The 25,297-nt window shown below is 41.9% G+C and overlaps 1 pseudogene; it reads left to right on the top strand.

Moving 5' to 3' along the window:
* Positions 1–10,885: 10,885 nt before the first annotated feature.
* Positions 10,886–11,411, top strand: LOC139004372 (apoptosis regulatory protein Siva pseudogene; annotated as a pseudogene).
* Positions 11,412–25,297: the final 13,886 nt, after the last annotated feature.

The raw sequence follows: 25,297 nt of genomic DNA, 5'->3' as shown, positions 1-25,297 counted from the left end.
AAATGACACAAAGTACCCTATTAAATATGTTTAATTCATATCATTTGCTTTTCACACTGAGGGCATTTGCACACATTTACTACCAATTTTAAATGATATAGGGTAGTAATATTTAAGGAGAATTCTCCTGAAAATAGATTATATTCCCTTTAATTAGGTTATTTACTTACATTTTAGCATAATATATTTTTACCTTTTTTAGTATGAAAGTCTCAGAAATGTCTTATGTTTTGAATTCTAATCTATTAAGCACATTTTCCCACTTAATTATTATTTTAATGGTATATTTCCCATTCTGAGATTTATCTCAGATAAGTCTCCTAGAGAAATAATAGAATACAGATTTGTATAAGAAAAATAAAAAATTGCTTGCCATTTCTTAATTTTAGTAAAATTAGTTCACTGGATAAACAGACAGAAATGATGGAAAGGAGGTAATTGCAACAAGCAATATGTCATGTTTTATGCAAATTTTATAGGGAAGTACAATAAAATGTGATGTTACCTAAGGTTGACTGTGGAGCCCGGGTTCTTACGTCAATTAACACATTAAAATTTGGCTGATGTCTTTTTGTGGGTGAATGTTGCCAGCTACTATCTCACAGTGCTTATCCAGAAAGCCTTTTCAACTTTTGATTTGCATAAACCTATTGACCTGAAAGCTTCCTGTCTCATTGTTCTACATCACTGTAGTGAAAGGATGCTATGAGTTATGCTATCACCCTGCCAGATGATCTTTATGCACTGGTATTGTGGGATTTTTTTTTATCTTCTGAATAGACATGCATTCTGATTAATTGCCTAATAGAATTTAATCTAATTGAAGCTTAGTTTCTCTTATGAGATTTCAACATTTAAAATTATAGATATAATTGCAATTACAATAACTTCTGTAGCAGAGATTCATATTGAAAATTGTGTGATTTGCATCGACAGTACCATCATCCCTTGATAGAAACTGGGCATATCAACTAGGAAATCTGAAAATAGCAGTCTATTCTATCCTCTCTGCTATTATAAGTACCTCCTTAAGAAAACTATCCAGAGAATATGTCACTTCAAGATAACATTTCCAGATGCAAGGGGAGTGGGGTGGAGTGGGGAAATGCGTGAAAAAGGTGAAGGATTTAAGAAGTAGAGATTGGTTGCTACAGAATAGTTATGGGGATATAAAGTACAGCATAGGGAATATAGTCAATAATCTATAATAATAAAAGCATAATATGCTAATTAGACAAGAAGGATGTCCTTCTGGATGAGCTTCCAGAAAAAGCCATGGCGGCAGGGGCTGAGGCAGAGGTGGTTGCTGCAGCATGCGGGGACTGAGGCAGAGGCTCCCATCCACCACTGTGGGTGGAGGCTGAGCCCCTTGCATGAATTTCGTTTATCAGGCCTCTAGTCCTATATAATAAAAGCTTAATATTCTAAGTGTCTGGTCGTCTGGTCAGCTGTTCAACCAATCAAAGTGTAATATACTAATGATATGCTAAGGCCTCTCAACCACTTGCTATGACATGCACTGACCACCAGGGGGCAGACACTCCAACTGATAGGATAGCTTGCTACTGGGATCCAGCCAATAGGGACTAAGTGAGATGGGCCAGACATGCCCTGGAGCCTTCCTCAGTCCCTTCTCGGCTGGCCAACCTTCCGCATCCCTCCCCGGCCCTGATCGTGCACCAGTGGGGGTCCCTCAGTCTGCCTGTACCCTCTCGTAATCCAGGACCCCTCAGGGGATGTTGGAGAGCCAGTTTCAGCCTCATCCTGCAAGCCAGGCTGAGGGACTCCACTGGTGCATGAATTTGTGCACTGGGCTCTAGTATTCTAATAACTATGTATGGTGTCAGATGAGTATGAGATTAATCAGGATAATCGCTTAGTTAGATACTGCCTAATCACTGGTGTGTACACCTGAAGCTAATATAATATTGGATGTCAACTGTAATTGGAAAAAAAACATTATTTTTAAAAGGATAGCATTATCCAATAGGATCATCTTTCATAGATGCCAGAAAAGAGGTCAGTTTTCAGTGGAAATAAATGTGTATTTACTTGCCAACATCTATCATACCTTATAAAATTGTACCTATCTATACTAATAAAAGGGTAATATGCTAATTAGACCAGGACACCTTCTGGACAAAGCCATGGTGGCAGGGCTGAGGCAGAGGTGGTGAGGGGCGATCAAGCAGCAGGGGAGGGCAGTTGGAGGTGAGCAGGCTGGTGGAGGAGCAGTTAGGGGCAATCAAGCAGGCAGGCAGGCAGGCAAGCAGTTAGGAGCCAGCAGTCCTGGATTGTGAGGAATGTCCCATATTGGAGAGGGTGAAGGCCGGGCTGAGGGATACCCCCCTGTGCACGAATTTTGTGCACCGGGCCACTAGTCCTATGTAATAAAAGCCTAATATGCAAATTCCTCGAATGGCCCTCAGCTCTTCACCCAGGCTGGCCAGGTACCCCAGCAGGACCCCCACCCTGATCCGTGACACCCTTCAGGGCAAACCAGCCGGCCCCCACCCATGCACCAGGCCTCTATCCTATATAATAAAAGGGTAATATGCAGATTGACTCTAACAGCAGAATGACTGGGAATGACTGATCACTATGACACACATTGATCACCATGGGGCCAACACTCAGTGCAGGAGCTGCCTCCTGGTGGTAAGTGCGCTCCCACAGGAGGAGCGCTGCTCAGCCACAAGCCGGTCTCATGGCTGATGAGTGCAGTGGCAGTGGAAGGAGCCTTTCCCACCTCTGCGGCAGCGCTAAGGATCAGCAAGCAGGCGGGCAGTAAGGAGCAAGGGGTCCTGGACATCCTCTCAGAGCCAGGCTGAGGGACACCCCCCTCCCAACCAGTGCATGAATTTCATGCACCGGGCCTCTAGTTTGTTATAATTGGGTGTGATCATTTATGAAGTTGGTGTTATTGCTATTAGTAGGAACTGATCTTCTGGTTATCTTTAAAGTAATCTTTTGTGTAGTAGTAGCAGTAACAGTAATAGCTAATGTTTATGTAACACTGTGTGCTAGGTAACATTTTGATTGCTTGTATTTATGTGACTAAAATTCTTGACACTGTCTTAATGTTATTCTTTGTGATTAGTGAGACATATTGGAAATAGCTAAGCTAAAGCACACATTTGTAAAATATGAAAAAATTACATATAACTCAATATGAATTCTAACTTGTAAGATTCCTATCCATGATATTGAGCTCATTAGCATTATTATTTCATTTTACTATCATCAGGCTTAAATACACAGATTCATAGACACATCGTAAGATATACACTGAGCGGCCGGATTATTATGACCACCTGACATTTGTAGGCAAATTAGCTATAATTTCACGCTGAAGTTGCTAGAGGGCCAGACCATTATAAACGTCTGAATAACACAACATACCTAAGTATCGTTGCTGATCAAGTTCATCCTATCATGTTGATGGCGTATCCCAAAGGAGATGGCTTCTTCCAACAAGACAGTGCGCCATGCCACAGTGCTCGTATTGTGCAGGAGTGCTTTCAAGAATATGAGGGAGACTTTACCTTGCTTAGGTGGCCCCCACAATCACCAGATCTCAATCCAATTGAGCATTTGTGGGACGAAGTTAAAAGAGCCATCAGGCAGCTGGTTCCACAACCATCAAATCTCACAGAACTGGACAATGCTATTCATCAGGCATGGAGTCAGATTCCTCCCATCACCTTTCAACATCTCGTGGAGTCAATGCCAAGAAGAATCGCTGCAGTATTGAAGGCAAAAGGTGGCCCAACGAAGTCCTGATGGGGTGGTCATAATAATCTGGCCACTCAGTGTATGTGCAAACCAGGATTTCACTATCTTAGTGTCCCATTTTTGAGATAGTTTTAATATCTGAAACAAACCAAGCTGCATCTATTACTTATGTGCATCTAGCTATATAACCAATGATTTGAAAATCAATGGCAAATGATTAATTTCATATATAAATCAGAAATCTACTTAAGTCAGTACAATTATGAGAGTTTTCCAATTCACTTGCCTTGCATCCCAGCACTTTATTAAATTTTATGGGCTTATATGCCCTAGAAGACTAGGTTCAGTACTGGTAATCAACTTTTAGGATAATGGCCTCTTAGTAAGTCTCACATGTTTCACACTCTAACCACAAAGCTGAACTCAGAGCAGTTACCTCTTCATTTCAACCAGGGAATAATACTAACTAAAATGAAAAAATGTTTATATGAAAGTAGGTTTGAAGCCAAATAGACATCAATTTTCTGGGCATTATGTTAAGTTCACATTTGCATACATTTTCAATACAAATAAGTATATATTTTTTTATAACAAGCAACATAAAACTGAAACTGAATAAGAAAATTCAAATGTTTGGAAAGTGTTACTGCACAATTGATTTTAAATGTAAATTGTCATTGTGAGAAGTTCCAATATCAGCCCTCCTCACTGCCTCCACTATCTTCAAACTTGGACCAAGTCATCTTTAGATGACTGCAGAGACTGACTGGTAAGATCAATATTATGTAAAGAGCTGCGCTAGCTGGTTTGACTCAGTGAAGGGTCCAGGTTTGATTCCTGATCAGGGCACATGCCCAGGGTTGTGGGCTTGATTCCCAGAATGGGACTTGCAAGAGGCAGCCAATCAATGATTCTCTCTCATCATTGATGTTTCTATCTCTCTCCCTCTCCCTTCCTCTCTGAAATCAATAAAAATATATTTAAATTTTTAAAAAGAGCTAATATGTGAGATAATTTATATAGTTTATCATTTTTAGTGAAATTTCAGATTCCTCAAAAGTTCTTGCTTCAGGACTGGTTTCAATATTCCCATTTAATCTTTCATCACTTTTGAGCAATTAATCATAATTATTTTTTAAATGTTACATCTTTTCCCTATTTTTTCTTTTCCTTAAATAAAGAAGCAAATGGGTAAATAAGTGACCCAAAGTAAATAATAGTGAGAGGAGGATGAAAAAATGCTTTCTTAATTTGAAAACAATTATATCTGAATTATTCTTGTTCCATTGGATTCCTCTCAATCTTCATGGCAAAAGAAATATCATCCATCCAATACTAATATATAAAGAATGTTGCTCACACACAGGAAAGTATTGAATGTGCTTCAATCCCATTCTTACATATTAGGGATCAGAAAAATCCATTGAAGTAAATTAAGTAGCAGGATGTTATATAAAATTTTAGCTTAAAGATTACTTTGGAATTGGGATCAATATGATTTTTGATCCAATACTTACTTCAAGCTTTTATGTTACTACTTAAAAAGCAATAAAAATAGGAGATGCCTAACTCACTGTCAGGCATTTAACAGCTTTCCTTAGTGGACATCCTGGATTTGAAAACTTGTATTTTAGTTTAACCCATGTTTGGACTTTCTACTACTTGTCAAAATTTCAATAAAGCTTTCTGTTTTGAGGAATACTATACCATCTTTGAGACTGTAATTATGGGCTTGCCTATGCATAGTTACATTACTGCAATGTTTTAGAAATAAATAAAATAATTATAATGGTTTGATAGTTAAGATAGTTTGTTAGAGCATCCCACCATACCATGTGATATGGATGAAAGGTAAGCATTTAGTGGAACAAGATACTACTTTTCAGTTCCTATACATAGTACCTTCCCCATCAATAAAATTCATCCAATCATATAAACATTTACTGAGCCTGTATGATGTGTCAGAGCAGTTCTGGACTCTACCACTACAATGAGCTTTAAATATCTTATTTCTAAAGACCTGTTTTCATTTGAAAGCCCTGTGAAATAGTAGCTTTTCTTTAGCTATTAGTCTCAAAATGTGTTTTTTTAATCATCTGAATATGTTCATCATTTATAAAATGTTTTGTCATTTGTCATATATAGAAATGGCTTTTCACTTTCAAAAGTCAGAAAGAACTCTACTATTTTAAAGAAAATGCCTGTTTTGCTTCTCGCATTTTATACAAACAGCACAACATGATTCAGAATAATGCTTGCAATACTTACCTGAAAGTCCTCCAGAAACTTCTTCAACTTTATTTTTGTTTTAACAGCAGTCTAGAGACTCCTTAGGAAATCCCTAGAAGGGAAGTAAAGGGTGCCACTAAGAAAGCTCATTTACAAATGAAGAACTGGTGGTTTCTTACCCTAGACTCAGGTTCAAATGGAATAGTCAGGACACACAGAGGCCACTGAGCCAGAGCCTATTGATAAGCTCTTAAAAGGTAATAATGATTTCTTTTCCAGCATGTTTTTCAGATTATTGATTGATCCCAAGGTCATGTAATAATTTTTGCAATTTCCCTTTAGTATTGTGTCAACAGCAATTGCTACTTGTCACCAGCATTGAGAAGGAATCAAGAGGTTAGCGAGAAAGCATATAGATGTTTTAAGTGGCCTTCAATAATACTAATGATGTAAGTGTGTGTGTGTGTGTGTGTGTGTGTGTGCATTAACTAACCAACATTCTAACAAGATGTTAAAGAATTTATAATAAACTAGAGGCCCAGTGCTTGAAATTTGTGCACTGGGTGGGGGTTCCCTCAGCCCAGGCTGCACCCTCTCTAATCTGAGATCCCTCTCACAATCCAGGACCACTGGCTCCTAACTGCTCACCTGCCTGCCTGCCTGATCGCCCCTAACCACCTTGGCCTGCCGACCTTATTGCCCCTAGCTGCCCCCCTGCTGGCCTGGTCACCCCCAACTGCCCCCCCTGCCAACCTGGTTGCCCCCAATTGCCCCCCCCTGGCCTAGTTGCCCCTAACTGCACCCCCCACCAGCATGGTTGCCCCTCACTGCCCCCCTCTGCTGGCCTGGTTGCACCTCACTGCCCCCCTGCAAGCCAGGTCATCCCATGCAGCCTGCTGTTCAGTCGATTGGTCATCCTTCACTAACCCCCCTGACAGCCTGGTCGCCCCACACAGCCTGCTGCTCAGTTGTTTGGTCGGCCCTCACTAAACCCCCTGCCTGCCTGGTCGCCCCACACAGCCTGCCGTTCAGTCATTTGGTTGTCCCTCACTAACCCCCCTGCCGGCCTTGTTGCCCACTCAGCCTGTTTGGTTGTCTCGGATGTGATGGCTTCTGGCTCTTTATATATATAGATCATATTAAACAGCTATAAGAATAAATTTAGAGAGCTGTTTGATTTTTTATCCAAGACAATTTGGAATAATTTTTTAAAGTCATCATTAAGATTTGTCGCTTTTTGCATTTCTCTTTCAGTCACCCAAGATAAAATGATACAAGGTTTTATTATTAATATTAAATACTACCTTTAGGGACAACTCCTTAAACCAATAGTCTCTGTATCTACACTCCCCTAGAAATTTAATTCATTTGTTTCAGTGCATTCAAATTCCTGGCTGGAAATCTACTAAGATTAGAGTAACGAGCATATTTAGATCTGGGGACCACAACAGAAATTTTAGGTCAAAAACTAACAAGAGCGTGTGGGATTGCACATTCAGGGAAGCTTTTAGTATTAAAGCATTTCAGTAACTCAGTTGTCTTCCTTCTTTGTCATATTTATTTTGTTCAAACTCATACCCAGTTTTAGGAATATGGTTCAGAAATATGTGGTACCTGTGCTAAAGAAAGGGCACTGGATGCTTTCAGGGTCTTAAAAAAAGAGCTGTAAAGAGAAGCTTGTGTTGCCATGATCTTTGGAGCTTCACTTTCTGGACTCACCAATGTTACCTCCTTTTGACGTCCCTAATCCAATATGTACCTGCATTTTATTTATTTTTTTAAAGTTGTATTTAATATGTATTTTTAATTTAAATTTTATTTTTTCAATTACAGTTTACATTCAATATTTGTTTCAGGTGTACAGCATAGTGGTTACACAATCATAAACTTCATGGACCTGCATTTTAAGAGATCTCTTGAATGATGTCTGATGTCCTAAAAATCCCAAGGTAGGCTTTTGCATGGATCTCCCCAGCATCTTGACCACACACATTCTAAACATTGGTTCTATAGATGTTTAGTCTCCATTCTGTCCAAGATTGTGGATGGAGCAAAACTTAACTCCAGTGAAAGGTATAAATGTGGCTTAGTGGTCTGTGAGTTAACGTGGCTACCCAGAGTCCACTCGAGAGTACCTCTCAACCATCTTTCCTGATCAAGTGAAGCCAATCTTAATAGGTTGAAGCTCTTTAGTTCATAAAATATTTAGAAACAGAACTTCCTCGGGAACTCAGGTGCTGATGTTACTACTGCCACCCAGACTCAGGAACTCTGTCAGATTCTCAGACTCCTGCCCAGATCTCCTGCAAATGAAAGACGCCAAGAGGCTATCAATTTCCTATGTCCCAGGCCTTCTAAAATTATACTTCAGTATCACTACAAACCTATCAGTTCTGTCATCTGTTCTGCAGCTTTATAACCTGCATTTGGAAACTCGAAGAGGAAAACTCAAAAACATGTACAGAATTATTACTTTTTCTTCACCTCGAAGAATTAGAGAGTTTTTCCTGAAAGTCAACTAGTCATAAGGGTAAAAGGTAAAAAGGAATCTAGCCAAACAGGAATACGACTTTTCATTTATGTACATAATACTTTCACTTGCCTCATGTGTAAAATTCATTCAATTGGACAAATATTTATTGAACCCCTGCCATGTGGCAAATACAATTCTAAATACTAGATATCATCAGTGAACAAAAAACCTATTTACCCTCATCAAGCTTATAGTTCCTTCACAGGGTGGTAGGAATTGAGACATGTAGTATATTTGGCATAGTGCTTGGCACATCAAAACTCCATCAGATGTAGATTATTTTTAATAGAAAATAGGACAAATGGCAAAGTTCCAAGTAGGGCTTAATTTAATCATCTTTTGTCATTGCTATGATGGGTATTGTAAAATGAAGGTCTTAGTTTGATACTTTCTCAGTCAAAACATGACAAAATATATCCTTAGAGTCAATTATAAAATGACATTAATCTAACAGTTAATATTCTGATTTTCACAGCAATATTCTAGTGTGTTAACTTAATCCTGGCATAATTTACAAAATTTAAATATTAGTTCTATGACAGCTACCTTTTTCCAATTTTGCATAATGCTGAGTTTTCATCCTAAGGGTATGTTTCTTTTTTGAGAGAAGACATATGTTTGATGAAAAGCATTCCATGTAATATTTTTAAATGCTAAAAAAAGAGAACTTTAGCAATACAATTTTCATTATTAAGAAATGCTTCAATCTTTTAAGTAATGCTTTCATCTTGCTGCAAATGAGACAGTTGAAAATCGGGTACCCAATTACCTTTTGATCTTTAGGAATTGAAGATATATGAGAATTTGCAGGATTGTAAAGTGTTCTCTTTAAAAAAATTTAATACTTTTAATAAGCACTTTACTTTGTTTTAAAATCCTCAATACCATATCAAAAACAGTATTCTTTTTTTATGTAACTAAGCACTCAATAAAAGTACAAAGAAAGTAAATCATAGTTGGAAGTTAAGAGATTAGTAGTATTAACAAACAAAAAAGAAAAAAGAAGCCTAATAAAACTTAAACAATTTTTCTAATAAGTTTATACAACTGTCATTCAGTCAGAAGACCCACAATAAACACATAACAAGAGACAATCCATATTAAAATTTAAAATGCATTATAATATTATGCATCAAGGGAAAGTGTTCTTCCTCAAATATCTTGTAACCTTATGAAGTTAGCACTGATAATGTTGGACAGTAATAGGAAATTTCCTTAATATGTCCTTCATTTGAATAGCTATTCCTGTCCCTTACAATGCAACCTAATACATAAAACTAATCATAAGAATTGAGACCTTCCATTCCTATGTGCTGTTCCTTTTGACTTCCAAAAAATATCTTTCTCAAAGATGTCTTCATCTTTCTCTACATAAGTTTAAACTTGTTTTAAAGTAGTTCAATGCATTACAAACAATTCAGGGTGACTGAGATTTGTGTCAAAGGCAGTACCTTGGGTCTTGGTTCCCAGCTTTCTAAATCCAGCCAATGGTAGATACTTTTGTTTATTTGTCAGAATCATTGCAAATCTATAGAACTTTACCAGATATTCAGTTAAGCCATGATGATTCAAAGTGTATAAATGTGACACATATTTAAGATGAAATAGTTGCAGCCTTTCTATTTATACCCAAGTCCATTTTACAAAGACTGTTTTGTGATAAGTTGCAACATCTCATTACCTCATTCCACAGATGCAAAAAAGGAGAAAGTAATTGTCTATTTGTTTTTTACTGTCTTCGCGTTGATATAATGGTTTGTGATTTGTCTAACATAATCACTTTAGCAATTTAAAATGCTGTTGAGCATCCTTATAATCATTACTCTAAACTCTATATCTGATGAATTGCTTATCTCCATTTCATTTCGTTCTTCTTCTGATGAATTATCTTTTTCTCTCATTTGGGGCATTTGTCTATCTCCCCATTTTGGCTGCCCGTTTGGGTTTGCTATGACTCCCAGTCTTAGTAGGGTGGCCTTGGTAGGGTGACCTGTGGGACCTAGTGGTGCAGCCTCCCTGATCACCAGAACTGGGTGCTCTAACAATGTCCCCTGTTTGGGTTGTGTTGTAATTGAGTCTTGATTGCTCTTGGCTGATTCATGTATGGGCTCAACCCTCAGGCTGACTGATACTGAGGCTCAACCCCCAACACAGTGTGCAGGCTGCTGAGCAGGTGCCGATCACACGAAGCGGAATTCACCTCAGCAGGGTTTGGAGCCTACCAATATCTTCCTGTGGATACGCTTCTTGTGAGGCATGAAATATAAAATAAAATATAAAAATAAAATAAGCACTCTGTTTTCTTGTACTAGTTATATTGTATTGAAGTAAAATTTACATTCAGTAAAGTAAAAAAAAATAGGGATGCGAACTCCCTGGCCCGTGGCGATGCCCAAGCGGGTCTGCCCCTTCGGGGTCACGGCCCCGCTGCAGCTCAAGGTCCCCGTGGGCTGGAAGGGGCTGGGCCGCGGTGTGCTCCGAGCGTTACTCGCGGGAGATCTACAAGAGGACCAGGCAGCTTCTGTTCCGCGGGGCCAAGGCCTGCGTGGACCACGCGTGGGAGGAAGGCTGCACTGTGGTGGACCTGCCAGAGTCCCCGAAGCCGGGCCCCATGGAGGCCCCTCGGGCGACACGGGGGCAGATGCTGATGGGACCAGAGGGCCGCCTGACCCGGAGGGGAGCCCAGGCCTTTGAAGCCGATGCGCCTGGGGCAGCGCGCCGAGCCTGCTCCTAGTGCGTGCGAGTGGAGGACAGAGCGGCGGCCTGCGGCCAGTGTGAGCGCGCCCTGTGCGGGCACTGCGTGCGCACCTGCAGCAGCTGCGGAGCTGTGGCCTGCACCCTGTGCGCGCTCCTGGACTGCAGTGATGTCCACGAGAAAGTGCTCTGCGCCAGCTGTGCCACTTTCGGGGCCTGACGTGGCCTTCCAGGTAGGAAGGCCTACTGTTGTGGATGCAGAGGGACCCTGGGGGTTTGGGGGGCAGCTTTCTGTTGGATGTTTTGTACTGATGACTGAATAAATCCTATATATTTGGGGGGAAAAAATTAAATGCTCAGCTTATTGACATTTTATATATGTATATGCTTGTATAAACGACCTCCAAATCAAGACATAGATACTTTTCCATACCCCAAAAGGCTCCTATGAGTCCCCTCCTAGTCAATGCCCTCATCTCTTATCCATTCTTGATACTCTTACCCAAATCCTTTACTACAATCCATTTTGCATATTATAACCAGATTAATCTTCTTAAACTACTGCATTGTTCATGTCATTGTTCTGTTTGGTAACATTTTGTTTGATGTCCCACTATAATAAGATAATTAAACTTATGAACTTACAGTTTCAAACCTTTCCATCAATTCACCTCAATCCCTTTCTCCCACTTTTCCCCTTGTCATAGATAGAATATATTACTCATTACTCTCTTACAGGTAAGTCTTGCTCATTTTCATCTTCTATAACTTTATATACATCAGTCTTCTAATAGAAAATACTTTTTCTTCTTGATTTTACCCATTCTTTAGGGCCTCATTTGATCTCCCATGTAAATATCAGGATAATTCTCTATTTGTCTGAAGTGTGAGGCATCTATGTTGCTTTAGTGTCTACACTGCAGTCTCCTTGTATTTTGCTTTCCTAAGAAGTGTGGCATCTATATTGCCTTAACATCTACACTACAATCTCCTTGTATTTTGCTTTCTGAGGAAGTACACCATCTATATTGCTCTAATGCCTACACTGAAGGCTCATATTTTGTTCTGTGAGAATACGTAGTATCAGTGTTGCATTGATATCCACACTGCTTTCTCCTCTATTTTGTTGCTTTATGTATCCATCACCTCTAGCATAGAACCTGGGACAAGTGTGGTGTTCAATACATATTTGTTGAACATATGATGAAAGAATCAATTAATATGCATTGTTAGTTATCATTGATGTTTTTGTTCTATCTCCCCACCGAGATTGCATGGTCTCTACAGCAAAGACCAGATTTTATATTTCTCATGATACTACTCATAACATCTAGCAAAGCAACAGACAAAAAAAAATAGCAACATACGGCCAGTGTTGCTCAGTGTTGCATATCCACCCATACACCAGGAGATTGCTGGTTCAATTCCCAGCCGGGGCACATGCCTGGCTTTCAGGCTCAATCCCCAGCAAGTGGCATGCAGAAGGCAGCTCATCGATATTTCTATCTCTCTCTACCTCTCCCTTTTCGTCTCTGAAATCAATAAAAACATATTTTAAAAGAAATGCTAGCAACTCTAAGATGAAATGGAGGACCTAGATTAAAGTTTTAATTCATTAACTAGATATGTGACTTTGAAGAAGTTGCTTACATTCTCTGAAATGTAATTTTCATATCTTCAAAGTGCATATGACCAGAAAGGCTATGAGGAGAGAATGAGATACTGCATGGAAAGATTTTTAAACATATACATGCCATCTATCCTATATATTAAAAGGCTAATATGCAAATTGTCCCCTCGACCAGGAGTTTGACCAGGGAGTGGGGTCGGCCTGCCAACCCCATACAGCCCCTCCCTCCGGTTGTCCCCACCCTTAATTGGCCCCCAATCCCAATCAGGGATGGGGCTGGCCCGCCAACCTCCTGCATCCCTTCCCCACCCCGACAGCCAGACCCCACCCATGCACAAATTCGTGCACTGGGCATCTAGTACTATATAATAATAGAGAAACATGGTAATTAACCATAACTTCGCTACCCTTCCCGTTAGCTAATCAGCAAGATATGCAAATTAACTGCCAGCCAAGATGGCGGCTGGCAGCCAGTCAGCTTGAAGCGAACAGGAGGCTTGCTTGCTTCAGTGACGGAGGAAGCCAATGTTCCCTGCCTGCTGCTGCTGGGCTCTGAGCTTGCAGTTTAAGAAACATTGTTGCAATTATAGAAGCTAAAAAAAAAAAGAAACCTGCTTTCAGCCAGCCTGGCCTCAGAGCTGGAGTTGAAACAGCGTTTTGATTATAGAACCCAAACAAACCAGATACCTGCTTTCAGTAGCCGAGGTCTCAGAGCTGGAGCCGAGCCTCAGAGAGAAAGCCAGCTCTCAGTTCCAGTGACAGCCATAGAAGGTAAATAAATTCAAGAATAAAAGAAAAAAGAAAGAAAGGACAGGTTGGGAGCTTCAGTTGCCCGCCAGCCTGAAAACGGCCCTCAGCCCCTCACCCAGACTGGCCAGGCACCCCAGTGGGGACCCCCACCCTGAAGGGGGTGTGACCAGCTGCAAACAGCCATCATCCCCTCACCCAGGCTGGCCAGGCACCCAAGCGGGACCCCCACCCTGATCCAGGACACCCTTCAGGGCAAACCAGCCAGCTCCCACCCATGCACCAGGCCTCTATTCTATATAGTAAAAGGGTAATATACCTCCCAGCACCGGGATCAGCGGAGCTGCGAAGCCTCCCGAACCCAGGATCAGCGGAGCAGCGAGGCCTCCCAGCACCGGGATCAGCGGAGCAGCGAGGCCTCACTGCCCCTGTGTCAAGCAGAGCCGCAAGGCCTCCTAGCACCAGGATCAGCGGAGCCACGAGGCCTCCCAGCACTGGGATCAGCAGAGCCGCGAGGCCTCCTGGCCCCTGGAGCAGCGTGACAGGGAGCAGAGCCCAAACCCCTTGATCGCCCTGCGGCTCTGTGTGTGACAGGGGGCAGGGCCACAACCTCCCTATCCGCCCTGCTCTGTTTGTGACAGGGGAAGGTGCCCCAACCCCCTGAGAGGCCCTGCTCTGTGTCTGATAGGGGGGAGCTCCCAACCCCCTGATCAGCCCTGCTCTGTGTGTGACAGGGTGTGGTGCCCCAACCCCCCCATGGGCCCTGCTCTGTGTGTGATGGGGTGGAGCCGAAACCTCCCCATCGGCCCTGCCCTGAGTGTGATGGGGGAGTGCCCCAACCCCCTGATTGGCCCTACTCTGTGGATGACAGGGGGTGGCGCCCCAAACCCCTGATGGGCCCTGCTCTGTGTGTGACAGGGGCTGTGCCCCAACTCCCCTATCGGCCCTACTCTATGCGTGACAGGGGGGAGCTCCCCAACCCCCTGATCAGCCCTGCTCTGTGGGTGACAGGGTGCGGTGCCCCAACCCCCTGATCGGCCCTGCTCTGTGTGTGACAGGGGGTGGCGCGGCAACCTCCCCATTGACCCTGCCTTGAGTGTGACGGGGCGGCGCCCCAACCCCCCAATCGGCCCTGCTCTGAGCCCGACCAGGGGCTCCACCTAGGGATTGGGCCTGCCCTCTGCCACCCCGGAGCGGGCCTAAGCCAGCATGTCGTTATCTCCCCAGGGGTCCCAGACTGTGAGAGGGCACAAGTGGGGCTGAGGGACACCCCCCCCCCCCAGCCAGTACACAAATTTTTGTGCACCGGGCCTCTAGTATATATATAAAAGGCTAATATGCTAAGTGTCCGACCATATGACCAGTCACTATGATGGGCACTGACCACCAGATGGCAGATGCCTAAAACAGAAGCTGCCATGATGTGCACTGGCCATTTACAGAGAAACAGCACCAGGGACCTGGCTCCCACAAAGCAACACTCAGCTTCCCCCAAGTGGGACTCAGGCCCCGCCACCACCCCCAAGTGACACCCCACCAAATCGCAGCTTACACTGCCAAGATCCCATGGCACAAAATGCGGGCTACAGCCACTGTGGGCACTGGGTAATGACGTCACATAGCAATGCCCAGCTTCCTCTCCCTAGTGACGAGCCTCCTTGGAGGCTCATGACTTGCTTTATAGCCAGGTGGAAACATTTTACACTTTAACCAAATGTCTGTGAAATGTTTCCCTGTGCCTCATCTCATTTGATTCTCACAGAAGTCCTGGAGTAGGTACATAGGAGATTCGGTGGAATCCCATTTTCTTTTCATTAGCCAGAAAACAGAGATTTAGAAAGCTTAGAAACTTGACCCAACTGAAAAGAAGTAGGAAATGGTGGACCTTAAAAATGACTTCAGGTTTTCTCACTGCACAGAATATAGTCAAACACTGCAGCAGTTAAATATTTTACCTTTCGTTCTCCCTGCATAATCTACAATAATAATCTGCTTCATGTTGATATTTACTGCTGTGCTGCTGACAATTAACTGAAAGAGAAGTTAGGGTGCTTCACTGGGCTGGAAAAAGTTTAAGTAAATCAGAAATCAGGTCTAATTAAGCAAGTTTATTCTATGTATATACGAGGCTAAGTTGACTCATACATGCGTGATACATATAAAGCTCTTGCTGGTGTCAATCACATATGTGTGTTTTGATCTGTCATTGTTGATCGTGAATTTAGTTGACACTTCTATTACAGAGAAAGGGCAAATAGTGATATTAAAATATTTCTTCTAATTAATTTCCTTTCAATATGCATGAATTCGTGCACCAGGCCACTAGTATATTAATAATAAGGTGATAAAAACATAATTTAAGAGAAAAGGAAGATGTACATGTAGGTCCATTAAATCACAGACATGTTGCGTACTGGTTTTTATTCTTTATTGAGTGCACTCCTGTTAAGAAGTGATCTGTTTCTTGCTGACTCTTTTCACATTGGCATTGTCGTGGTTCTTGTCTTAGACCCCAGAAAACTATTCTGAATTATCACTTGGATTCATCTGAGCACCCCTCCAATACTGTTTGATTACAATAGTCATGAAAATTATAAGTTGTCCTGGTTAGCATGGCAGCTGGTAAGTAATAGCCTCCTCAATTCTATGTCTATAACTTTTGGTATCTGGGATTTGCCAGATTAAAAACTTCAATTTCAATGATTGAAAAAATTCATTCTCTGGGTTGTCTTAACAGAAAGATACCAGTGAAGGGTCCAGGGAACCACTTACTGCTGGGAAATTTGGTATAGAAGTAGTTATAATCTTGATATCTCAACTGCTGCCTATTGTAAAAGAGCAACTGGAATTTCTTCCATAGAGAACAAAAAAATTCAGTATTTAAACATTCCATTTAAGTATGTGTAGAAGATAGTTTAGCAGAAAACTGTGTGCCAGAGGACTACAATGTGCTATTCAGAATATTAAATATATATATATACTAGAGGCCCAGTGCACGAAATTTGGGACCCCTTGGGGGATTTTCAACTCCCTGGGATCGGGCCTAAACCAGCAGTTGAACATCCCTCTCACAATCCTGGACTGCTGGCTCCTAATCGCTTACCTGACAGCCTACCTGGCTGCCCCCAACTGCCCCCCTCTATTGGCCTGGTCACCCCCAACTGCCCACCCTGCCAGCTTGGTCACCCCTCATGGGACCCCCTCACAGCCTGTTGTTCAGTCGTTTGGTTGTCCCTCACTAACCCCCCTGCCGGCCTCGTCACCCTACGCAGCCTGCTTGTTCAGTCATTTGGTCATCCCTCACTAACCCCCCCTGCCGGCCTGGTCATAGGCAGCCATCTTGTGAGGGTATGAGGATTAATTTGCATATTACCTCTTTATTATATAGAATTAACTAGTATGTAAGATAATTCTAAGTTTAGAAAGGAGATTAAAGTTACTTTTATTAATAAGTGCATGTATCCATATTCATTTAATAGTAGAGAATACATCATCTATCAAAGTAAAAATAATTTAAATTAAGCAATTTAAATTGCTTTAAGAAGATCAGAAATTGTTTTTGGGTATTCTTTCCAATACAGGGTCATGACTTTAATAATACCTAAAAATAAATGTACACTGTTGAGCATTTTTCCTGAAGGAACACAGAGCCTTTAAAATACCTTGGGGGAAATTACTAACCTCTCTTGAAATTAATGAATTCTTATAATATCTCTAAAGGTTATGGATAAGGGTTTTCTAATTCTGCATTGCAGACGGGAGACCAAAGAACTTGGCCCATATTTTTTATTTTCAGGGATGGACTGACCAGACCTCTTGTAATGCTCTTCCTTTTGCAGTTCATCTATTAGTTGGTCTTTTCTTTTTTTCTCTAACATAGAGTGGGCAGATAACAAATAATTATTTGTCCTTTGTTTTGGAGTCTTACACCAATCACTGAAATTCCTGGGCTTACTCTCTGGACTATTTTGAGTTAAATAAAAAGCTTAGTTTCTAGTATGTAATACTGTCCTCCTATTTCCCCACATATGGTCATTTGACACACTAAGATCGGTTTGGGCCATGTGACTATTTGTCCAATGGAATGCAAGCAGAAGTGGCATACACAATGTCCAAGCAGAAGCTTTAAGCGCCATAGTGTGCTTCAGCCATTTCTCCGTCCCTTTGCAATGACAATGGCATGCCCAAAATGGAAGAATTAGGAAAGATCATCATGAGTAAAGAAGTGTCATTAGAGACCAAGTCTAAGATTATTCACACCTTCACATTCCCAATTACTATGTAAGAATGCAAACGTTGGACAGTGAAGGAGACTGATAGAAAAAAATGATTCATTTGAAATATGGTATTGGAGGAGAGCTGCACCAATAACCTGGACTGCCAGAAAGACAAACAAGTGGGTCTTAGGGCAAATTAAGCCTGAAATATCGCTGGAGACAAAAATGACAAATGTGGGAATTAAAAAAATGAAAGCCAAATAGGTAGATCTGTTGTTCACCTCATCCTAGGGTCAGACTGGAAATACAACTAAATTGGAGAACATTCACCTGGAATTACCAACTGAGGTCCATCTGAGGAGGAGACTTATATCAAGGAAGGACAGAAAACACTGGAGACCAGTAGGAAGGGAGAGGTCATAAGAGTAGCTGACCCAGCTCCCAGGGATGGCAGGCTGGCAGGCGGAGAGAGGAGAGAGCGCTGGGCTATGGGAGGGTCTGTTCCCTCAGAAGATAGAGGCCTGAAACCCAGGCTGGGCTCCACAGCCCCAAACACCAGAGCCGAGACCCACTGCCCAAGTAACATCCAGCCTCAAAAGACATCAAGGCTGCTGGCCATGGAGGAGTCTGGAACCAGCAGACCAGAGCCAGTTGGAGAAAAGCTGCAGTTTCTTTCCTTTTCTTTTCTTTTCTTTTCTTTCTTTCTTTCTTTCTTTCTTTCTTTCTTTCTTTCTTTCTTTCTTTCTTTCTTTCTTTCTTTCTTTCTTTCTTTCTTTCTTTCTTTCTTTCTTTCTTTCTTTCTTTCTTTTAACTCAGAGCACAGGAGTTTTCATTTGCAGCTACTCACCTGAGGCTTTGTGGGAGGGAAGCGCAGACTCAGGGTGCCTAAGGAAAGGTTGGGGTGGAAAACATTTGAAGTATGGTACCTATTTGCTTTGTTTAACAATGGACAGGTTACTTTGATTTTCTAAATTGTATAAGTCATCCCATTCGATTGAATGCCTTATTGATTGAATGACTATCCCATTGATTGTGATCTTACTGGTTATCGAAGCACATTCTTCTGTACCTGGGAAACAGGACAGCACAATTACCCTAAATTGTTTTAGTGGCCACAGATGGTGCGTTCCAGTTGACTCAGTGGTCCTAAGACCAGGACAGTGCAATTACTCTAAATTTCCTCGATGGCTCTAGATAATGTGTTTCTGTCAACTCAGTGATCCGGACACCCAAAACTGTAATCTAGATAACATGCCTAAGTTTAACCCAGGTTACCCAAGGGCTCTAGATAATGTATTTCTGTCAATTCAGTGATCCCGAGACCCGAAACTGTAATTAACATGCTTAATTCTGCTTCTGTAATCTGCTTTTTTGCGAGCCAGGTGCCTCATTCCAAACCCTGGGATGTAATTAATTCCTTTGTAATTTTTGCCTATATAAGTCTGGTTTTGCCATCATCTTACTGCTATGAGATTTGGGAATGTCCCCTCATAGTCCCGGATTGCAATAAATGTGACTCTTTAATTCGACTTCTTGAGGCGTCCTTCTGTGATTCGCGGGGTACATTACAACACATTGTGGAGAGACTTGGAAAAACATCAGCCAGCAGCATTTGGTCATATGCCCACACACCAAACCGGTCATTTTTCCTGAGAGGTGATAGCTGCTCCCAGTAGCTACAGGGCAAGAAAAGAAAAAAGAAAAGAAAAGAAAAGAAAAGAAAAGAAAAGAAAAGCAAAGAAAAGAAAAGAAAAGAAGAAAAGAAAAAAAAGGCCCTACCCTAGGTGATACAACCTGCCCAACCTCAGGAGCCCTGCCTGCCACACCCTGCATTTTGAGCTTTTCAGAGGGAAAAAAAGCAGAGGCCAAGCTTACAGGTTTGAACAGTCTCAGGGAGGATCAGTGACTGGATTGTGGGAGGGGTTGTCTGACCCACTATCCTGGGAACCAGGTTGGTTCCCCCACCCCCACCCCGCCCCCCAAAGAATAACTGATAAAAACTCCAGGTTTCCAGCCACTGGTCTCCCTACAAGGTTCTCTGTCCAGCCAAGGGCAAAGTAATATTTTGGACCATTCTCAGAGGAGTAGCTCTGGGAGAAGAAAACACACCCACCACATTCCCTGAAAGCTAAACAGCACCTCTTCCACCTAAACCCCTTTCAGAAACAGCTTTTGAGTGATTAAGATTGACAACTGGCTAGCAGGCAAAAGTGGGAAGAGGCGGAGCCTGGGGAACCAGGGGAAGGTTGCTGACCCAGCCCTGGGCCCCATGCTGCTAACAAACCTACTTTAGAGGGCAGATTGGCCCTGCTTGTTTATAGCCAAGGCCTGTGGCAACAGATACAAACAGTGGATCCATGAATCCCTTGGAGCTTCAAGCAGGATTCAAAGCCAAAAGATAGTGCCTGACAGTAGTTAGCACCTAAATACCTAACAGGAAGCCCAGAATTGGAGACAGAACAGAAAAGTGAGTCCAAAGCAAGCTCCCATGGGACACTAAACTAGGCTAAAATAAACTCCACTTTTGTTTTGTTTTTTACTATTTTTCTACCTTTTTCCTTCTCTTTTCTTCCTCCCTTTCCCCTCTCCTCTCTTTTTCTCTCTTTTCCTTTTTTTCCCTTTCAAATTTATCTTCATTATCTGCTTTATTGATTTATTATTCTAGTTTCTATTATTTCATTTATATACCTAATTTTCCTCTTCCCTTTTTCTACTCATTTGTTTTCTTTTGTTCACTACTCAATTTATTTTCTCTCTTTTCTTTTTCTCCTGGTTTCTCATCTCTTTTTCTTTTTTTAATTTTAGCTCTGCTTGCTTTCTCCTCTCTTTTCCTTTTCAAATTTTTTTTTCTTGTCCTTTCATTTCTTTTCTCACTCCTTTATTATAAACCATTTTCCTTTCCCTATTTCTCTAATTCATTGTTTTCTTTATTTATTTAAGCCCTGCATCTACATATTTCAAACCCCCCCTTCATTTTTTTATTTGTGTGTTTTGGTTTGTGTTTGTTTCATTTTCTCCTCATATTTTTTCTTTCATTCTTTTTTTCCCTATAATTCTTGCTCTCTCTTCTCTTTACCTAATTCTCTCTTCTCTGGTGGTTATTTTTGTTAGTGCTGTAGGGGTCTTGAGTATTTTTTTGTTTTGTTTCTTCTGTTTCATGTTTTATTGTGTACTGTTTTGTTCAGTTTGGTCAGCATTTCCACAACAGCTTGCATGATGTATTTGGGGATAAGCCATATAGTCAGCCAGCCTGAAAAGAGACTCCATCCATGAATGGGACAATAATATTCAAGACCCAACTACAACAGGAGAACCCAAATAACTCAAGTAAGGGCCTTTCCTGTAGCAACCAGCTCAGAATATCTAAGAGACTGCACCACTGGGTTCCACAAAACACCTACTACATAAGACCACCCCACAAAGACTGAGAGCCATAAGAGTTTGACCTAATACATAGAAACAAAAACAAAGGGACAGCAAAAATGGGAAGACAGAGAAACAACCTCCAAATGAAAGAAAAGGAGAAATTGCCAGAAAATTAACTAAATGAAATGGAAGTAAGAAATTTGTTGGCTAAAAATTTAGAGGAATGTTAATAAAGGTGCTCAAACAATTTAGTGAGGACTACAAGCAAGTTATTGGGAATTATAAGGTTATTAATGAGAGCTATGCCAACATAAAAATAGAGCTTGAAACAATAAATAAGAATCAAGTGGAAATGAGGAATGATATAGCTGAAATAAATAACACCCCTGGAAAGATTCACCAATAGACTAGAAGAAGTTGAGGAATGAATCAGTGAATTAGAAGTCAAGGTAGGAAAAAAAACAACATTCAGAGCAGCAAATGGGAAAAATAAAAATAAAAGCAGAAGGAGAATCTAAGAGAGCTTTGTGACAACATGAAACATAATAATATTCGTATTATAGGGGTACCAGGAGGAGCAGAATATGAGAAAGGAATAGAAAAGCAATTTGAAGAAATAATGGCAGAAAATTTCCCTAACCTAGAAAGGAAAAGTCACTTAAGTTTAGGAAACAGTGAGAGACTCCCAATCAAGTTGAATCCCAAAAGACCCACATCTAGGCACATATTAATTAAGATGGCAAACATTAAAGACAATGACAGATCTTAAAGGCTACAAGAGAAAGAGAGAAAATTACCTAATAAGGAAGTTCCCATTAGACTTTCAGCTGACCTCTCCATAGAAACATTTCAGCCCTAGCCAGTTAGGCTCAGTGGATAGACCATAGACTGAAGGGTCCTAGGTTCAATTCCGGTCAAGGGCACATACCTTGGTTTCAGGCTCAATCCCTGGCCCAGGATGGAGCATGTGTGGCAACCAATTGCTGTCTCTACCACATTTATGTTTCTCTCTCTTAGTCTCTCCCCTTCCCTTCTCTTCTCTCTAAAAGTCAATAGAAAAATATCACTAGTGAGGATTAACAGAGAGAAAGAGAAGAAAACAGGCATAAAGAATAAGAAGAGCAACAACTAGTACCTATCCATAATAACCTTAACTGTAAATGGCTTAAGTGCTCCAATCAAAAGACAAAGGATAAACTGAATGGATAAGAAAACATGACCCATATATATGCTGTCTACAAGAGACCCACATCAGAACAAAGAACTCACACAGAATGAAAGTAAAGGGATGGAAAATTTTTTTCCAGGCAAATGGAAATGAAAAAAAAACTGGGGTACCAATACTCATATCTGAGAAAATAGACTTCAAAGTAAAAGCCATAGCAAGAGATAATGAAGGCCATTTTGTAATACTAAAGGGGTTGATACAATAATAGGATATAACTCTGGTAAACATATATGCACCCAAGACAGAAGCATTAAAAAAATATCTACACTAATAAAAGAGAAACATGGTAATTAATGGACGACCGCTACCCTTTTCATTGGCTAATCAGTGAGTATATGCAAGTTAACTGTCAGCCAAGATGGCGGCCGGCAGCCAGGCAGCTGGAGGCGAACATGAGGCTTGCTTGCTGCAGTGAAGGAGGACTCCAACGTTCCCCGCCTGCGCTGCCGGCCTCTGAGCTGGCAGTTTGAAACATTCTAACAAATATAGAAGCTAAACAAAACCCCGGGATCTCAGAGCTGGAGTTATACATTGTTTTGATTATAGAACGCAAACAAACCAGCGGAAGCCTCAGAGCTAGAGCCAGAGTTAAAGCTGGCCCAGAATAAAATTAAAAAAAAAAAAAAAAAAAGGAGCGGTTGGGAGCTTCAGTCAACAACCGCCAGCCTGAAAGCAGCCCTCAGCCCCTCACCCAGACTGGCCAGGCACCCCAGTGGGGACTCCCACCCTGAAGGGTGTGTGACCAGCTGCAAACAGCCATCATCCCCTCATCCAGGCTGGCCAGACACCCCAGTAGGGACCCCCACCCTGATCCAGGACATCCTTCAGGGCAAACCAGCCTGCCCCCAGGTCTCTATCCTATATAGTAAAAGGGTAATATGCCTCCCAGCACAGGGATCAGTGGAGCCGTGAGGCCTCCTGGAACCTGATCAGCATGACAGGGGGCAGCGCCCAAACCCCCTGATCGCCCTGCGACTCTGTGTGTGACAGGGTGTGGCGTTCCAATCCCCTGATCGGCCCTGCTCTGTGTGTGACAGGGTAGAGCCATAACCTCCCTATCGGCCCTGCCCTGAGTGTGACAGTGGTGGCGCCCCAACCCCCTGATCGGCTCTGCTCTGTGGGTGGTAGAGGGCGGCTCCCCAACCCCCTGATCCGCCCTGCTCTGTGTGTGACAGGGGGCGGTGCCCTAACTCCCCTATCGGCCCTACTCTGTGAGTAACAGGAGAGAGCTCCTCAACCCCCTGATCGTCCCTGCTCTGTGCATGACAGGGGGGAGCTACTCAACCCCCTGATCGGCCCTGCTCTGTGCATGACAGGGGGGAGCTCCTCAACCCCCTGATCGGCCCTGCTCTGTGTGTGACAGAGTACGGAGCCCCAACCCCCTGATGGGCCCTGCTCTGTGCATGACAGGGGCAGCACCCAAACCCTCTAATTGGCCCTGCTCTGTGAGTGACAGGGGGTGGCGCCCCAACTTCCTTATCGACCCTGCCTTGAGTGTGACAGGGGGCGGTGCCCCAACCCCCCAATCGGCTGTACCCTGAGCGTGACTAGGGGTGGCATCGCAACCTCCTGATCCACCCTGCTCTGTGCATGACAGGGGGCAGTGCCCCAAATCCCCAATCGGCCCTGCTCTTAGACCGACCAGGGGCTGCACCTAGGGATTGGGCCTGCCCTCTGCCACCCGGGAGCAGGCCTAAGTCAGCAGTTCATTATCTTCTGAGGGGTCCCAGATGGGCTGAGGGACCCCCTCTCCCCGCCGAGTGCACAAATTTTTGTGCACCGGGCCTCTAGTTTATATATATATAAACTTCTGGAGGATTTTCAGCTAGATATTGACAGTGATACAATCATAGTAGGAAACTTTAATACCCCACTGGCATCACTGGATATATCTTTTAGACAAAATCAACAAGGAAACGGTTATCCTAAATGACATACCAGATCAGATAGAATTAATTGACATTTTTAGAACATTCCACACCAAAGCTACTGAATATACATTCTTCTCAAGTGAACATCGGACATTTATAAAGATAGACCACATGTTAGGACACAAAAACAAGTCTCTACAAGTTCAAGAAGATTGAAATCATATCAAGTATCTAATTTCACAATGGTATATAATTAGAAATCAACTACAATAAAGAGTCATAAACATTCACACATGGAAGCTAAATAACATGCTATTAAACAATGAATGGGTTACCAAAGAGATCAAAGAAAAAATAAAAAACATCATGGAAACAAATGAAAATGAACACATAACAACCCAAAATCTATGGGGCACAATGAAAGCAGTCCTGAAAGGGAAATTCATAGCACTACAGGCCTACCTCAAAAAACGAAAAACCCCAGTAATGTTATCTTACCCTACAACTTAAAGAACTAGAAAGAGAGCAGCAACAACAAAATAAGCCCAGAGTAAGTAGAAGGAAGGAAATAATAAAGATTAGATTGGAAATAAATGATATAGAGACTAAAAAACAATAAAAAGATCAATAAAACCAAGGGCAGGTTCTTTGAAAAGATAAACAAGATTGATGAACCTCTAACCAGAGTCATCAAGAAACAAAGAGAGAGGACCCAAATAAATGAAATCAGAAATGAAAGAGGTGAAGTAACAACTGACCCCACGGGATTGTAAAAAAAAAAATACTATGAATGACTATATTCCAATAAACTTGACAATGTGGATGAAATGTTCATATTCCTAGAAAAATGCAATTTTAAAAAAATCAGAAAGAATCAGAAAACCTGAACAGGCTGATAACTACTGATGAAATTGAAGTAGTAAAAAAAACAAAAACAAACAAAAAACACAAACAAACAAACAAAAAAACTTCCAGGAAACAAAACTTTGGTCTGGATCACTTTACAGGGGAGTTTTACTAAACAATAAAAAAAGAACTAAAACCTAT

This window comes from Myotis yumanensis, unplaced genomic scaffold, assembly GCF_028538775.1.
Source record: "Myotis yumanensis isolate MYYU_CA2020_CCGP unplaced genomic scaffold, mMyoYum1.0.hap1 SCAF_1, whole genome shotgun sequence".
Classification (NCBI taxonomy): Eukaryota; Metazoa; Chordata; class Mammalia; order Chiroptera; family Vespertilionidae; genus Myotis; species Myotis yumanensis.
This window is presented reverse-complemented; position numbering and strand designations above follow the sequence as displayed.